Here is a 14,243-nt window from a genome sequence, read left to right as displayed (position 1 = left end):
AACATAAGAATTAATTTTAATAATACCAGTAAAATTGCTAGGTGCTATGAAGGCAAATGAGCAATCTCTACATACGCTAAATGAGCAAAAAATTGTTACCCACTGATTAATAATCTACTCATGATTTTTTATATTTCAGCATACAGTAAAAGATATTACAGCCAATTCTGTTTTTAATTTTGTGGAAACTATTTAGGACCCTTTACTTTCTTTCCCTTTGACTTCACTAAGCAAACTCCTTAAGTGCCTAAACCTCTTAGACGTGGGTTCAGAAATTCAAGTTAAAAGTAATACTCCACTGTAGTTCCGTTACAAATGCAGTCAGAAGTGGGACGATTAACCATGAGGCCCCACGTGGCATGCCCAGAGGAAATGCCGGGACAGGAGATGGGTTTTAAACTCTTGGTCAACTGGAATGTGGCACCTTTTGTGGAAAGTGGTTTGCTTCTTGAAGTGAAGATCAGTCTGACCGTCTACAGTGGAGAGCTTTTCCAACACAAAAGATGCAGATTTAAATCTACGTTAAGGGTAGTACTCCGAGAATGAAATGGCAGTTGTGCTCATAGGTTTACATACCCTAGGGACAAAGGGTACTAGTAGTTATCCGAGAGATCATTTTAAAGACTCTGTAGAGACAGGCAACCCCCGATAGACTCCAAAGCTGGGTTTAATTACAAGGATATATTGGGCCATCCTTGAGAAACACATTGCTTAATTTTTAATCCGAAATTCTGAGTGTTCTCAGTCGCCATGCGCCAATAACCGGATTGTCAACATAGCATGATTGTAAAAGTCATGGCTTTTTAGAACCGGAGAGTTTTAGGTGATAGAGAGAGAAAGAGAGAGAGAGAGAGAGAGAGAGCAAGAGAGAGAGAGAGAGAGAGAGAGAGAGAGCTTGTTTGTGTGAGCGGGTGTGTGGGAAATAGTCAACGTTAAATGCCAGAATCCACATTTGACAATTAATTGATCGACATAGTCTTTAGTGATATATTTGATCTTTTTTTTTTTTTTTTAATATTGTTGTTATTTTATGCTGTGGACCCATATTTCAGTTAAATTTGTAGGTGTTCCATTAGAAAGAATTCCTGTGTATGTTTGTTGGTGAGCAAAACATGTTTTGCACACTGAAGGTTTGTTTTTGTATTTACACCTCTCCTTTCATTTAGCATGCAACATGTTTGTTATTGTAACAAATTCTGCATTATATATTTTGTTTAAAAACAATTTTGTGGAAAATATTGTGGAAAAAACAATTACCTGCTATTTCGCAAAAGAATCAATATTTTGTAACTAGACCGCAATACCGTGATATTGTTACTCAAGGTAATCATACCGTCAGAATCCGATATCCTCCCATGCCTAGTTCTCAAGAGTTCTGTGACATCTAAATGTTGTAGTCCAACCATCCCAGCCAACTGGGACAGTGGGAAAAACATAAATACCTAAACACATGGACGTATTTGCACTTTAGTTCTTACATTCGGATTACATATATAGCTCAAGCCACTGTTGAACATGATAAAATACATCCACCATCCCCCAGAGCTGACATCTGGACAAATCTCTGTTTTTTTTTTCTCCATCAGACTCATTTTAGAAGCCCATCCATATTAGTAGTCTAATCCAAAGCTCTTGCCCTATACTCCTCGAGTCACACAGAGATAAATAGAAAGTTTACGTTCATCTGTGTTTGGAAGGTCAAGTCATACTGGAAGACAATAGGAGGTGCTGTATTGAATATAGTGCTTATTCAAGTCAGATGTTGCATGTTTGGACATGCAAATAGGAGGTGCAGGGATTAAGGGATGAGTGAATATCAAATCAAATCAAATGATCTGTATGTGTGATTATGAAGGAGATTTGGGCGTTATTTTCAATTGTTTTCATAGTATGCTTGTTTGTTGTCGTTTTGAAGCTTAGACCTCTCTTGACCTATTTGTCTTTGTTTTATTTTATTTTTTTTCCTGGTTCGTTTCTCATTGGAGCAGATTAAAAGGCAGTGTGCACGTGTGAACTAATCCATGAGTTAGTGATGGGTTTCAGCCCCGGAGTCTCTTGGCCCTGTCATGCAGCGAGCACATTCCGCCGCCGCCCCCCTTCTCTCCTCCCTCACCAGTGAACTTTGCACGAGCATTTGTGTTTGTGAAGCACGTGTTTCTGCCGCCGAGTGCTGCATCAGGAGGGTCCATTGCTGTTTTACTGTTTTATTATATGTGTTTTTTCTCCAATAGTTTCACTTTTGCCGATAGTCTTAGGTCCCTCCTTTGCAATCCGTCAGATTGTATATTCTTTGTGGCGCGGGGTGGCCTCGGCAGTTAGCGTGACAGCAGCATTCATCTGCATTGGTGATTAACTGGGGTTATTACTGCATGTGGTCATGGCACTGGAAGTTCTTCTAACATTTTATTGTCCCCCGTTTGGAGTGTTGTGCTGAATATATATGCATTTTGCTAAGATGCTTTCGTGCTCACTCAAAATATTCTTGCATGCAATACATCTCCCTTTGAAGATTGGGGTCACAACTCCACGCTCACAACTATCCTAGTCACATTCCCGCTCGCCCAAATGCTGACATGAATTTCGCTCCCCTACATTTGATTCATGCTTGCCGTCATGGAAGCAGAATGTACTGTAGGTCACTAACCATCACAATTCTCATGGAATCCCTTCACTTGTCAAGTTTCCCTCAGTGAGTTTGGCATAGCTGGGGATGAAAGTGAGACAACCACTCTCAGTTACAGCAAAACATTCAATTTTATAGCCAAAAGAAAATCTTGATAGTAATGCATAAACTATTATAAAATGTTTGTTTTACCATCTTACAGTCTTTTTATTATTTCATCATCTGACCATCCGAATGACCAAATATGCCCATCTCAAAATGTATTTTCTTTCTTTTTCTTTGTTTTAAATGGCATTACAAAACCGAGAGTTTGTCCACCCTGGATCCTGCTTTGTGCCCATGGTTAGTTTCTGGGCAGATTATACACACACCTACATATACACACACAGCCTCTGTTGTCCTCCCCCACTCTCTACATCTCTCACCCACTCTATCGCTCCAACTTTCTGTATCTCTCCCATCTGTCTGGATTTCATAAAGGAGAAGAAAAGGGGCACATCAGTCAGACCAATGAGAAAAGCCTGCGGTCGCTGTAGGGAAATTATTTCTCTAATCTCGCATGTGTACAGGGACATGATGGACTAACTTGTAGGATAACAACAAAATAGAACTTTCACAAGTACACAGTACACTGTCTTTGCTTCAGTCCCTTGTAGAGAGGGGAGATGTTACCGGTAACATGACAAGTGGTCATTGTTTTTATGGATTTTTTTTACTTATCAAATTACTAAAATATTGATGAATAAGTTCAGGAAGAAAGGAATTGATTACTAAAGCGCAGTTCCAATTTTTTAAATATTTTGAAAAATAATCAGGCTTTACTGTTTTTCTCTGATTTGTAAGTGTTTTTGACCAGCATTTCTCTTGGCAACATCAAACAGTATAATCCCCCCCCCCCCCCCCCCCCCCCCCCCCCCAAATGGTTGTTTGTCTGTGTGGCCTGTGTTTGGCTCGCAACCAGTCCATAGTGTCCCTCACCTACTGCCTGAAGATGGCTGGGATAGGCACCAGTAAGCCAGTGACTCGAGTGAGTATAAGCTCTAAAAAGGATGGATGGATGGATGAACAGACGGATGGACAGACTCCCTAGTTACTTAAAGAGCCACCAACGCACAAACACCTTTGAAGCACTTTATTTTTAAATCACATCTGGCTACTAGTGCTATCCAAGCAGTTTTTATGTCCCAGAGAGCACTGCCTTTTTAGTTATGGTTTTCTTCCTAGAAGAAGAGCTATAGGAGCCTGGTCTTGTTAAAGGAAAATAACTGCCCAGACATGTTCCCTTGCACCCCTTCTAAATCCAGAAGTTTTCTGCATATAATTGTGTCCCTAACTGTAAGAGCCATTTAGTCAACTTTACATTTATGATTCACATAATAAAACCGTGGGTTGAAGCACATATGGCGGGCCCCAGTTTAGCGTCTGGCTGGTAGCTCTTTAATGACTGTTCCAGCAGTAGTGAGGGGTAGATTCCCCATTAACATGAACAGCCTATTCAGTCAGGTGCTACGGGTTGTATTGGGGAACATGTGACCATGTGCACTCATGTGAGCGAGAAAGGGAGAGAAGGATGCCCTGCTCTATGAAACACAGGCACAGAAAGACTATGTGGGGGATGTGAACAGGAATGTCCCAGCAATGGAATTCTTGGGATAAAAATGTTCTGTTTTCTTTGTGCTAATTGTTTATGTTGCTAGGTCAGCTCAGGGAACATTTTTATACTTTCGATTTATAATCCCAATTCCATTTTAAATCAAGCCATGCACTCAAGTATTCTAGGTCCAGGAGTTGGTCCAAGACATATTGAAGAGCACCATGACCTTAACTTGGTAGAGCACCAGCCAAGTGACGTCTTGATTATACATACAGCCATATGCCTTCGACAAAGTATGCAAGCTCTCTGTGCTCAACAGCAGTCAGTCACAGTGGCAGGCAGCAAAGCATCATGGGGGATGGATGTATGAGCTGCCATGCGAGCAAAGCACTTCCCCTCTCCATGTATATTGCATGTCACCATCTGCACTGTAGATTCATGTGCCACATTTACATGTGAGTTATTGACCTCTGATATGAGAAGAAACGTTTTACATGATTTGACTCTGATGGCCAGTACAGGTTATTTCCTCTTAAATTTTATCCTCGCTATTTTTTGTCTGATGGAGTACAATTGTATGTGTTTTGTGAACGTGCATTCATATTGACTGTGTAAGATCATTTGAAATTGACCAGCGAAATGATTAGATTGCTTTAAAATGAGACTTTGCGTTACAAAATACTTTGTGTTCCTCTTATCTTCGTCAACACTGTGCTTTACGTAGGTTTTGGACTACTTCAAAGGGACTATAATGAAGTTGTAGGAGCATCAAGAGAAAGTTGATCTTCCTTGTATAGATGGTTTCCTTTTTTTCTTCTCTAGAGAGATCACCCTTTGTCAGGATCATGATTCTCTTTGTAAATCAATTAACAAGATTTACCTCTGAGTGGGACAACGCTGATGTGTAATTAGTGTAATAACTGGGTGAAGGGTCAGATTTTCTCTCCGTCTAGATGAAATTGAATTGGGTCAAAGTAAGTGTGTGTGCGTGTGCATGTGGGTGTGTGTCTGTGTGTTAAATGGGCTTGAGAGTGTGCGGACTTTGCCGTGGAGAAGACGTGTATTGACTCTTATCTGGGCTAGAAATATGACCCTGCCTTTAAGAGCACGGCCAGTAATAATGTCAGACATCTCGGGCCTGAGAAGTTATCTATTATTTATGTATTCACAAGTTTGGAATCTAGGGCAGTCTTTTTTTTTTTTCCCCTCTGTCACCAGTGCTTTAGCTTGAAGTATTGCTTTAAGACGGCTTTGAATAAGCAGAAACATGGTTTGGTTTATCAGTGCAGTTTTTAAAAAAGGAGAATTAAAATTTTCCTCATGTTTGTCCTCAGGCTCGTTTTATTGCAACTAATTTATTCAAAGCATTTGCAGCAAGCAAGCAATACACTTGCAAATAAAATCTCTGTCTCTCTCTCTCCCTCTCTCTCTCTCTTTCTCCCTCTGCTGTAAACATATATATATATATACTGTATATATATATATATATATATATATATATATATATATATATATATATATATATATATATATATATATATATATATATATGGTTTGTTTGTTTGTTTGTTTTGCCAGCAGCCAAAAAGTTGTAAAATTGTAATAGAAGTGTAATAAAATAAGGGATTAGGAGACAATGAACATCGTTGAAAAGGTGTTTTTATCTGACAAGCTTGCTAGCAGCTCTGTTTGTTCTTCGCCTCAAACGTTATTTCACAAATGGTATACAGTATATAAATGGACATAGTGGGCAGTAAAAGTGTAATACCAGTCCTTTTATAAAAATGAAACCGTTTATGTTTAACCCATACTACACGTTCGCCATACGTTCAAAGCTTCCATTTGATGTTCATTTGGATTTTATTGGATTATTTTTCAAGGCAATGAGAGCTTATTTATCTTAATGTTATGGGTTTGGTCTTTTTTTGGGAGCCTTAGTGATGCATGCCTCTGTTAGCATGCTGGACAGTTACTTGTCAAATGTATAGGAGCGCGCGAGAGGAGGCGAGTGATGAACCACGCTCCTTTGAACAGATTAAAAGAGATGTACATTTGATGTGTGTTGGTTCTGTAAGAGTAGGTGGGTAGCTCTCATATACCAGATGGGGAGAGAATCAAAGTGCTTCTGTGAAAACAAAGCCCACACTGGAGTCGGTTTTCTCACATTCCAAAGCTCAAGTGAAGCTGCTACTAAGCACATTAGTGCCGAATTTAGAAAAAAAAAGATTGCATAGACACGATGTTGCAAATGGAAATGAGTTCTGTGTTATAATAGGCACTGTGCTCATGTGATCGGCGGGGAGGGGAACATGAAAGCAGGAGAGGTGGGGTGCAGTGACCCATGGTCGACTGGCTCCTCGCTCACATGTCAAAGCCAAAAGGCAGAGCTGCCCTCCTGCGTACCCATCTGGGGACCATCAGGAACACAAGCCCTAAGAACACACTTACACACACAAACATGAATTTTCCTTTTCAGTAAACGCAAATATTATATTAATATTGTGGCTGAAATTCTGAGCATTTGGACAGTTTTGGAGATGACTGCATTCAGGATCCCTGGTGGATGCTTGCTTTTCCTTCTGTTGTTATCATTGTCCATTACTCTGTTCCAAAGGTATCAATAGAAATTTCGTGAGCACCACAAATTAACATCTAGATTCCATATATACACAAAGTCAGTAGGATTTTCAGTTGGAGTAAATTATAGTTGAAAGTCTACTTACTGTGTCTGCATTGAGTCGACCCTACATCCTACTGTTTCACTAAAACAAGAATTTACTGATACTGCGATGTTCCAGGTATATACAGTGGGCCCCCGGGTTACGAACTTAATCCGTTCAGCGGCTACGCTCGTATCTCGAATTGCTCGTATAGCGGGCAATCCAAACCCATGTTAATTCGTGAACGCATGCAACGCGCGCCGGAGCCTTAGGTAAAAACGACACACTGTATACATATTTTAAAATTGAGTGACATAATCTGCTGTACACTTGCATTATATAATAAATACAATGGATAAAAAGCTTTTACCTTTGAAACGACGAGACTTGAGCTGGGTGTAAGCAGAGGGGGGCAGAGTCTAACGCTCAAAGTTAGCACGGCGATAGATATGCTATTGGTCTTACAGTGTTACAGTTACTCTTTCAGTCAGGGTGCAAATCACGCAGATACTAAAACATCAATCAATCAATCAATCAATCAAATTTTATTTATATAGCCCTAAATCACCGAAGTCTCAAAGGGCTTCACAGAATGAAAAGAGGTCATACAGAGACATCTTTTCAATGTAAGGTACACAACAGCATCCCCTGTCAAAGCTCCCAGAAGGGGAAGGAAAAACTCAAAAACCCCAATTTGGGGAAAATCAGAAACCTCCAGAAGGGACCACAGGTGGGAGGAGCCCCCTTCCAGGCCCACAGGTTGAAGTGGATGCTGCATGTACCGAACACAGAAACAATATAAATTACAGAAAACATCATCCTCTTATTTCTTTCTTTACCGCTGCTAGTAATTTTAGAAGCTATGTCTAACAGATAAAGTTTGCAAAGTCTTCACAACATTCCGTTTTTCACTAATTTTCTCTCCTTCCTTCCATCCTGTCCCATCAAGCTAGATAAAGGCGTTCGGCCAATAGCATATCGGCATTTCTGTGATTGACGTGTGACGCCGGCCAATAGCATCTCCGTGAGTGAGACCGGGTGACCTTAATCGACCAATAGCATATTCGCATCTCCGTGACTGACTGATAATTATTCGCACTTTTTTTTTTAAACGGTTGGAATGTATTGACAATTAATTTAAAAAAAAACACACATTTAAACCAATGACAATTCTTTGTCCTGCAATCGGCACATTTAATTTCATGTCAGCTGTTTTTCCCTTTAGCTGTACAAACACTACACTTAAATGGTAATATATTTAGACACCGTGAGTGAGACAGTCAGTGTGACGTTGTAAGACCAATAGCGTTCACGTTATTGCCAAAAGTATCTACTGATAATAGATGATGTCGCTACTGTTGATTTTATTGACGCAATTAAACGAAAACATTTCTACGTACTTAATGGCCGGCATGTCGACTTGCTCGTAAAGCGAGAGGTTTGTTCGTAAGCGGAGGACAAAAATCTCCCTGATCCACGCTCGTAAGGCGAATTGTTCGTAAATCAGGGTGCTCGTAAGCCGGGGGCCGACTGTATTTTCTATTACACTTACATCAGTCCGGGTTACAATTGAGCTAGGGCCCATCTGAACTGACTGAGATGCTTGGTAGAGTCCAGGGTAGTCAACAGTCAATCACGGGGCATGTATAGACAAACACACTCTCTTTCACAACTATGATCGCTTAAAGAGTCATTGGTTAACCTAACATGCATGTTTTGGAAACTGTAAGTTGCATTAACATGGAGAAAACTCAGGACGCTATATTACAGAGGAACAAAGGGACTCGGACTGTACTGTTTAACTATTTATGGTAGCAAGATGCCACTCACTCATTGTTTGTAGGAAATGGCTAAGACTGTGGGTCTACATGATAACTTATCATTGGCAGGCTTTAGGAACCTTTTGAGAGGGGCTCCCAATTAGCCACAAGCTCATGGCCTTTAACCTCTTAGTGACACAGTTAAAGATAGTGCTGGCAGGACAAACTTAAATGATAATCGTGCATCCGCTTTCAGCTATCTTTAGTTGTTCCTTACTTGATCCCTAAACACAAATAAAATGGCAGCGGTAGGGCTGGCCAAGAAATCAAAATACAGTGGGCCCCCGGGTTACGAACTTAATCCGTTCAGCGGCTACGCTCGTTTCTCGAATTGCTCGTATAGCGGGCAATCCAAACCCATGTTAATTCGTGAATGCGTGCAACGCGCGCCGAAGCCTTAGGTAAAAACGACACACTGTATACATATATTAAAATTGAGTGACATAATCTGCTGTACACTTGCATTATATAATAATTACAACGGATAAACAGCTTTTACCTTTGAAACGACGAGACTTGAGCTGTGTGTAAGCAGAGGGGTGCAGAGTCCAACGCTCAAAGTTAACACGGCGATAGATATGCTATTGGTCTTACAGTGTTACAGTAACTCTTTCAGTCAGGGTGCAAATCACGCAGATACTAAAACATCATCCTCTTATTTCTTTCTTTACCGCTGCTAGTAATTTTAGAAGCTATGTCTAACAGATAAAGTTTGCAAAGTCTTCACAACATTCCGTTTTTCACTAATTATCTCTCCTTCCTTCCATCCTGTCCCATCAAGCTAGATAAAGGCGTTCGGCCAATAGCATATCGGCATTTCTGTGATTGACGTGTGACGCCGGCCAATAGCATCTCCGTGAGTGAGACCGGGTGACCTTAATCGACCAATAGCATATTCGCATCTCCGTGACTGACTGATAATTATTCGCACTTTTTTTTTAAACGGTTGGAATGTATTGACAATTAATTTAAAAAAAAACACACATTTAAACCAATGACAATTCTTTGTCCTGCAATCGGCACATTTAATTTCATGTCGGCTGTTTTTCCCTTTAGCTGTACAAACACTACACTTAAATGGTAATATATATAGACACCGTGAGTGAGACAGTCAGTGTGACGTTCTAAGACCAATAGCGTTCACGTTACTGCCACAAGTATCTACTGATGATTGATAATGTTGCTACTGTTGATTTTATTGACGTAGTTAAACGAGAACATTTATACATACTCAATGGCCGGCATGTCGAATTGCTCGTAAGGCGAGAGGTTTGTTCGTAAGCGGAGGACAAAAATCTCCCTGATCCACGCTCGTAGGGCGAATTGTTCGTAAATCAGGGTGCTCGTAAGCCGGGGGCCGACTGTAATTTGATTAATTTGTTATTTTCAAAGTCGAAATTTGTAAAGTCAGCTAAATTATGAAGTCAAGATTTTGCAAAAGTGGCAGGATGGTAGATGAGTGATTTACATGCATGTTTACAATAGGTAGTAACAACTTCATTGTGGCATTTAAAGACATGTTCCACTCACCGTGTTTCTCCGAGTACAAGTTGAGTTTTTTTTTTCCCTCATGTTCATCCCGACTTATAACCGCCTAACTCAACGCCAGATCAATTTCCTTACATATCTGTGTTTGAATGATTAGGGGCACTGCGAAATGTTTTTAAAGATATTCAATTGAATGTGAAAATTGATTATCAAATTCATTATGGACTAAATAAGTGTTTTTGCTGTTAAAAGAAAAAAAGCAAAATAAATTATCCTTTTAAGATATGATGCACGAACTATGACCATTAAACTATACATGTTAAATTGATGTCAAACTGATTTTAAATCAGTAATTATTATTTTCATCGGAAGACTACCTACAAGATTTTTTTTTAATAAATGAAAACTTTAAACATTTTTTTCTTTTGTTTTTCTTTCTTTTTTTTCTCCGTTCGTGTCACAAACTGTCTGACTGTCTGTCCTCTTCCTGGTCATACATGATCAGCTGGGCAATTCTTCTATTATGAGAGAGTTTTTTCAACAAGGAAAAAAGGTATGGAGACATTTTGCGATCTTGTCCATCACTGACAGACACATTGAAAGTGTTTGAAATCAACATGCTGCCAATGAGCCTCTTATGTTTCTAAAACAGGAGATCACATGGTACATAAGATAGAGACTAAAAGAACAGAACCAGGACTCTGAGTGCTTTGACATTTACAGACTGTTATCAAAAATTGGACATGGTGTGGAGGTCTACAAATTAAAGGCAGTGCAGAATTCATGGACAGTTTCTCAGGACTAGCACAATTTTTGTTAATTATGGCCTGGAGAAAACCAAATGTGTTTCAGGACTTGGCTTTCATTTGATGCGCTACCATAGCAACCTGTCAGCTCAGATAGAACAATACATATTTATGATATTACAAATTGTATTTGCTCTCTTTTTAGATCCGGCGTGTAGTGTTTTCTTTCTTTATTTCTTTTTTATGTAATGGCAGAAATCTGAACTAGCTCAATCAGAACGTCCTCCATAAATAACCCTGAACTTACATGAGGCATGCTGGAAGTTTTGTTGGCCTGCTTGACCATAGGCTTGTTAGACCTTATCCAAACCTAATGGAACTAATGTCGATCTTTGGGCTATGTGACTGCACGACAACATCATTCCCATGTAGGTGATAAATGATTCTTGTGATTTCGCACAGCCTTGGGAAACGCCACGCAACAAGTGATGCCTCACATTCACAAATAGAAATCTTGGTGCAAGGAATCAGAACTGAATTTACCGTAGCAGCTGCATGGTGTTAATCTGTGGATGAGAGACAAGTGAGGACACGGATAGTCTCCGGGGTGGTCTATTAGTTGTCTTTTGAGATACCATAGTGTTTTCTGTCCTGAACAGATCATCTCGCTGGTTGGAGTCTGGAATTTATTAACTGGACTTTGACATTAACAGACAGTTTCCAAAAAATGACAAGTATTTGAGCCTTCAATGTCTATCACTCCTTGTGTTGCATCACCTTTGCAAGTCATACTCCATAAGGGTGTAGAAGTTTAACAGAGTCATATTTTTATCATGACATTTCATTGTCAATAGGAAAATCCAGCCAAAACATATGTTATATCAATAGTACACTTGAAATGTGGACTGATTCTGTATTACTGTGGAAATGTAGCATTTTCTCCTTTTTTTTTTAGCTTGAGTTTTGGATAGCAAACGCATTGGGCTCCTGATCAGTCTCTTCACCAAGCATTATTTATTTATTTTGTTTTACAAACACTGGCCGCGCATTAGAGAGCCATTCGACATGGTGAATATCCCAGGTGGAGCCGGGCTTTTTGGAAAGAGAGATGAACTGTCAACTGATAACTTAATGGTTGAAACAGGACTACGGCTGCTCATGTGAGGCAGGCGCAGACTTTGCTAGATAAGGCGTTGACAAAAGACCCCAGCCAGACTGATAGACATCATGCTAACAGCCAAAGAAGAAGCATACTTTGCGTGCGTGTCCTGTGACCTCCAAAGTTTGAGCGCCACAGATTGCATGATTGCACCTCCTCCTTCATTTGAAGAACACTCTTGCTCGTGTCGAGTTAAAGCGCACACTCATACATATTTGCATTGCTCTAATGGTGTGCACTCTTGCTCATATCAGCGGCATCCATGTATACCTTAACCTCCTATTCACGCACACTGACAGATGGATATTCCAGGCTGCGTTCATCTCCATCTTAAAGCAACAGAAAGTAGCTGGCGCTTTGAATCCCAGTTGTTTTCAACTCCACTACACTGAGCCCCCAGACTCCTAATCGCCCTCCACCCAGCCCTTCAGGCGGGCTAAAAGGGCAGCTCCTGATAATGGAGCGCTGATTGTGTTATAGCCATAATTATCTCTCTTTATCTCTCAACTTCAGGCCATTAGCAGGATAGATGTCACCCCGGGCCTTCCCCCAGTCACCCAATAAGTTGCTGTCTACATGATGGAACGTACGGTCTGAGAGAGGTCCGGGAAATGCCATTACACTTTCCCTCTTCGCATCACCTATCATCTAAAACATATTTGTTATGGAGATGAGCGGGGTAACTGAAGCTGGCTGCCAACAGAAGCTTGTGTACCACCCAGAGGCTTTTACCTGCTGAGGCACTCAACTATAGCTTGAAGCTTATTGACAATGCAAGAAACTGTTCTTTTCATCCCTTGGATTTTGCTTTCCACGACTATGTGCATAATACATACGTACAATATGTCCTCAGATTACGGAGCACGATCTTGCATTAGGGTGCTGAAGTGCAAATCTTTCCTATCTCCTCATCAACACTCAAGTGAGAATAGGCTGCTGCCACAGTCAAGTTGGTAACGGTTGACATCTGTGTTTAGTCTTTTAAACTACTCACTGATTAGCACTGACATGAGAGGGAAAGAAACACTTTGTGGAACTTCGATCGAACAAACTAAACGGACGAAAGAGGTCATCAGTCAGAGCCGATAGTCCATTAGATTTGAGTACTTTTTTGTGCCCGGAAAACATCCAGAAGTATACAAATACAATTGGATTCCATACGTAAGGGCTTGACAGGAAAACAGCTGTGTACTGTAACAGAACTAGAATGTTGGAGAGATATGTACATGGGCTCACACAATATACAGCCTTTATATTGAGCTTTGTGCCTTCATCAATGCTAAGTGAATGTCAATACTTTCCATTTTCTTTGAGACAGGCCCTCCGACCAACTTGTTCCCCGCGTAGGCACATATATGTGAACCTGCTCTAATAACTGTAACAACAGCAGCACAATCGGAAGCGCATGGACCAGACTCTGTTGATTGCCCCACAGTGCCAGTAAACGGTTAATTGCGGCCGATTCTGGAAACAACTGACTTTGACGGTTATCGTACCAAAGGGGTTTTCGGAATAGACTGGACACTATTTTCTTGCCGGTAAATCCATCCGAAAGTTCTGGATTTGTTAAATTGAGGCTCCACTGGATAGGCTGTTCATGAATCCATAGCTATCTTCGCTGAACTAATTTGTGAAATTTGTGGTTTACTTCACATTTCTTTGGATTTCAAATATTTAGGGCACCATTTGTTTTTTTATTCAAAGATATTTGGAATATTAATGACATTCCAATACATCAATATAACACAGCCGTGAGAAAACTAATGAATAATAATATATACCTGTATTTGAGTCCATCAGTTTCCAAGAAGTGTGGATCAAGGCCACTACTTCAGCTTGTCGGTTAGCGAGCCACCTGTTGGTGAAAACGATATGATATGGTATTTTATCCATCCAGTTTCCATTTTCTATAGCCACTTATCCTCACTAGGGTTGTTGTTGCCGGTATTTTATCAAGTCCAAAAAAAACTTTAGTAGCTCATTTACTGTCAGCTCAGTAAAAATGAATCTTTGATGTCTATAACGATCAATGGCAACGAATGAGTCAATGTACAAGTAAGAATTGAAGTTCCTTTACGCCATTATCAACAGTTATACATGTATAAGAACAAATGCCACATCTTAAAACAACACATACATAAAACACAATCTTT

The 14,243-nt window shown here is 40.2% G+C and overlaps 1 protein-coding gene and 1 long non-coding RNA gene across 3 annotated transcripts in view; one reads left to right on the top strand and one right to left on the bottom strand.

Moving 5' to 3' along the window:
- Positions 1–14,243, top strand: part of mxi1 (max interactor 1, dimerization protein) — a 38,929-nt gene that overhangs the window by 17,259 nt on the left and 7,427 nt on the right. The window lies entirely within an intron of this gene.
- Positions 13,887–14,243, bottom strand: part of LOC148421256 (uncharacterized) — a 34,839-nt gene continuing 34,482 nt past the window's right edge. The window contains exon 3 of the long non-coding RNA XR_015866272.1: positions 13,887–13,945. This is a non-coding gene — a long non-coding RNA (uncharacterized LOC148421256). The remainder of the gene's footprint in view (positions 13,946–14,243) is intronic.

This window comes from Hippichthys cyanospilos, chromosome 7 (genome assembly GCF_059441005.1).
Source record: "Hippichthys cyanospilos isolate Australia breed blue-spotted pipefish chromosome 7, RoL_Hcya_1.0, whole genome shotgun sequence".
Lineage (NCBI taxonomy): Eukaryota > Metazoa > Chordata > Actinopteri > Syngnathiformes > Syngnathidae > Hippichthys > Hippichthys cyanospilos.
Note: the sequence above shows the minus strand (reverse complement) of the source record. Positions and strands in the feature narration are given on the sequence as shown.